General features: G+C 40.7%; 1 non-coding gene across 1 annotated transcript; it reads left to right on the forward strand.

Annotated features, from left to right (window-relative positions):
* The first annotated feature begins 3,399 nt into the window (after nt 1–3,399).
* LOC114815828 lies at nt 3,400–3,537 on the forward strand. Its single transcript, XR_003763630.1, has one exon. It is a non-coding gene; the product is annotated as a small nucleolar RNA SNORA7 (small nucleolar RNA).
* The last annotated feature ends 1,110 nt before the right edge of the window (nt 3,538–4,647 follow it).

The following is a 4,647-nucleotide window of genomic DNA, read 5'->3' on the forward strand; positions in this document are numbered from 1 at the left end:
ATTTTAGGGAGTTGCACACAGCAGGTACTAAATAATAGTATTGATTGATTAAACACATATACACGAGGGCTGAGGATTGAAATCGAGTTGGCAGCATCAGAAAGGTATTTTGTAGGAGGAAATCTCCTGCCTAATTCCATCTTTAAAGAGCCTGATAACAGAGCAACTTGCCCAAAGATGATCCTAAAAAAGAGGGCGACTTCTGGAAGGCAAATAGACATGGTTAATATACAAATTTTGACAGACGATACTTTATTCCCTGCTAAGAATCTCCTGACCTCTTGCTTCTGGAAATGACCCAAAGAAGTCTCCAGCAGATCTCTGTGACAGCAGGGTGAGAAAACATCTGCTGATAACTTTTAAAAAATAAAAATAATGGAAAAACTCCTTAGATGCTTAGAGAGGCCACACAGCCTAGTGGAAGGAGCATGGGAGAGGAAGTCAGAAGACCTTGTTCTAGTAAGTTCTAGCTCTGATATTACCCTGCTTTGTAACTCTGGACAAATTGCTTTTTTTTAAAATGATATTTGTTACGTGCTTACTATGTGCCAGGCACCATACTAAGCACAGAAGTAGATACAAGCTAATCAGATTGGACACAGACTCTGTCCCATGTGGGACATACTCCCCCCTTTACAGATGAGGTAACTGAGGCTCAGAGAAGTGATTTGCCCTAAGTCACACAGCAGACAAGTGGCAGAGACAGGATTGGAACTCATGTCCTCCAATTCCCAGGCCCATGCCACTTCCCTCTCTATGCTTCAGTTTTCTCATCTCTACGATGGGAAGAATCAAACCTTCCTTCCTCTACCTCATAAGCATTGTGTAAGAATAAAATGATACGATGGATGTGCAAGTGCTTTGGACAAAGCGAAAGGCTACAAATTTGAATTATTATCATCACATGAGTGGTGTGCAATAGATTTCAAATTAAATCACATTGCGAAAACAACACCACATAACATCATGCTGCGTCCCCCAGACAAAATAAATGTAGCCTACATCAGGAGTTTTCAGCTTCCCTGTACCACCCATTAGTGAAGAACGAAAAGAAAATATCAGCAGTAACTGCCATCATCTTTATTGTTGATTTAAGTTGAAGCTGTTGTTGCCAATGTCCTATTTTCTTTTCCTATTACTCTTCCCTGTTGTTCCCTCCCACCAGCTCTCTCTCCCTGAAATTTAGCTCTAAGGAGACAGGGTTCCAAGCTTTCTACCTGCCCCCCCCCCCAAATCAACCCTACCCCCTGCCCTGTCTCTAAGCCAACATGCGCATGCAGTAAGCCTCACTAACCCAGCATGATTTGAGCTGGATGTGCTATCTGGTTTTGACATACAACAAAGCAGAAGAGTGCTGAAAGCATCAGAAATCATACAGAGCACGTCCTCAGATTCCTGTGTTGGATCACTCCAAACGTAGGAATAATGAATGTATGTGGTATTAAATGATTAGGCATTTAATACATAGTACATTGCCATTTCATTAAGCTTCTTTTTGCTCGTGCCCTCTAAAACTTGCATTAGCTAATGGTACGACTCTGATGGAAAACCATGTCAGCACAATTTTGCTGTAATAAAAATTTGAGAAACTATAATCAATTGATCTACATTATTATTATCATCTGCAACAAAATTGGACATCTACTATGTATAGAATACTCTACAAATAAATAAGGTAATTATGAGCAAAACGTAGGATACAATTTTAGCCAAAGAGGAGAAATGACCACATTTAGGACAACACACACACACACACACACACACACACAGAGGATACATACTCTTCCAAATGCTTCGTACAGTCCTTTGCACACGGTAAGCGCTCAGTAAATCTGACTGACTGACTGAATGAATGAATGAATACATGAAGCTCAGAACGGATAAGTGGATGAAACTAAGCAGGTAATTGCAAATCAAATAAAGAATCTCTAAATTATGAGATAAAATACACTTAATAGCTCATTTTTCTCTAAGATCACCCATTATTTTCTCATTCTATTATCCAGTATAGAACCATATTATTACACTACAGATAAAACCGTGTGTTAAATTTAGCAGAATAATCCAAAATTTTATTCTCCAATAGTTTACTTTCTTCTCACTCTTATTCAATTAGGTCCGTATTAAATACTTGCATCTTCCACCAAAAAATAATTATGAGCACATAACTGACTAGGCCATGTCACCAATTCATTTGTCAGAATCAGATTCTCTATCTCTGTTACATTTTCCATGTGTTTTATCTTCCCCACAACAGATAGACATATGCAGGTCACAGAGGAATCTCAGAATTGGAACACGATAGTTAAAATAGGACTGAAACTTCTCACTTCAAAGCCATAAACACTCCAGACTTCCCATTTTCTGGTAATTTTATTAATACTTCAACCAGTCCCTGAAGAATATGAATGTATTATAATGTTCTGCCAACCTTTTGCCTAGAAAGTCTGAGGAGCCTTATTTCAAGTTATAATAGAGAAAGTGAGAATACTTCATGTTCTGTAGACATCTAGTGCTTTTTTTTTGCCTTACGCTGTCATCTCTGTCCCATAACAACTCCATGGAAACATCTCTCCCGAAATGCCCCACCTTAATCTGCAAGCATTCTGGAAGTGTATTCGTAGAGTTTTCTTGGAAAAAATATAAGAGTAGTTTACCACTGCCTTCTTCCCCACAATAAACCTGAGTGTCCACCCTCCACTCTCTCCCATGCCGCTGCTGCCCAGCACAGGTGAGTTTTGACTTGTAGTTGATGGCCTTCCTTCTCTAGCCACTATCCAAGTTAGGAATGGAATGGGTAGACCTCTGCTTGACTCTCTCTCCCATAGCCGAGACTGTGATCCTGAGAGGGTCATCTAGTGCTAAGATAGTAGTAATAATCATATTGATTCAGTGCTATATGCAGAGCATTGTAATAAACACTGGGAGATAATGAACAGATGGGAATGAGAAACGAACCCTGTCCCTCGGGGTGCAGAGGTGATTCTATTGTCCTGTACATTTTGGTGGAGAGATATCAAGTAGTAAAATCATCACTTCTCCATCTTACCCCGAATGTAAGGGAGTCTAAAGAGTACAGTCATATGGTGAGAATTATTATTAATGATCACTTAATAGTTGATTAATTCGTGATTTATCATCCTTCTGCTTGGATTTGCTAATTTTTATTCACCCCTCCCTCAGCACTTCAGTATATATCCATAATTTATTCATTTATATTAATGAATGTCTCTTCTGTGTCAGGGAGCGTGTCTACCAACTCTGCTCTACTTTTATATTGTACTCTTCCAAATGCTTAATATAGTGCTCTGCCCATAGTAAACACTCAATAAAGATGAATGATTGATAGAATAGTAATTAATCAGTAATAATAATAATTATGGTAAGTAAGTGCTTACTGCCCTCTCAGGGTCACACCTGGAGAGTTTCCAGTACTCTACCAGTTTCGGCTATGAGAGGGAGAGTCAAGCAGAAGCCTACCCATTCCATTCCTAGGTTGGTCAGTGGCTAGCGAGTGGAAGGCCATCTGCTACAAGTCAAAACTCACCCATACTGGGCAGCAGCCGCATGGAAGAGAGTCGAGGGTGGAGACAAGTTCACTGTGTGGAAGGCAGAAATGGTAAACCGCTTCTGGATTTTTACCAAGAAAACTCTATGGATCCACTACCAGAACGACTGCAGATGGAGATCGGAGCATTCTGGGGGAGATGTGTCCATGGAGTCACTATGGGTCGGAAACAACTTGACCGCATAAGACAAGTGCTTACTATGTGCCAAGAATGGTACTAAATGCTGGGGTAAAATACAAAATAGCCAGGTCACACCCAATCTCTGTCCCACATGGGTTCACAACCTAAGGAGGAGATAGAACAAACATTAATCCCCATTTTACAGATGAAAAACTTGAGTCTCAGACAACTTAAGTGAGATGCTCCAGGTCACACAGGATGCAGTCGAGGAACCAGTGGTATTTATCGATTTCTTACTGTATGCAGAGTATCGTACTAAGCACTTGGAAGAATACAACAGGTTTGGTAAACATATTACCTGCCCAGAAGGACCTTACAGTCTAGAGGTAAAAGGCAGAGTCAGAATTAGAACCCAGATCCTCTGGCTCAACTGTCTGTAGACACGACTGTCCCCTTATAGATTGTTCTCCCCCTCCAGACTGTAAGCTCATTGGAGGCAGGAAATCTATCAACTCTGTTATAGGGCGCTCTCCCAAACACTTAATATAGTGCTCTGCACACAATAAGTGCTCAATAAGCATCATGGCTTAGTGGATAGACCACAGGCCTGGGAGTCAGAAGGTCACGGGTCCTAATCCCAGCTCCCCCACTTGTCTGCCGTTTGACCTTAGGCAAGTCATTTCACTTCTCTGTGCCTCAGTCACTTCATCTGTAAAATAGGGAACAAGACTCTGATCCCTATGTGGACCAGGGACTGGGTGCAGCCCGATTTGCTTGCATCCACCCCAGCATTTAGTACTATATGCCTGGCACATAGTAAGCGCTTAACAAATACCATAAGTCTTAGTATAAATATGATTGATTGATGAATGTCATTTTCAGAATTCATTTTACAGGGCTACCTAGAATGAGACAGCTTTATTGTTGAAATGTACTAGCTCAAGGACTTCTGATTCAT

Source organism: Ornithorhynchus anatinus, chromosome 12 (genome assembly GCF_004115215.2).
Source record: "Ornithorhynchus anatinus isolate Pmale09 chromosome 12, mOrnAna1.pri.v4, whole genome shotgun sequence".
Lineage (NCBI taxonomy): Eukaryota > Metazoa > Chordata > Mammalia > Monotremata > Ornithorhynchidae > Ornithorhynchus > Ornithorhynchus anatinus.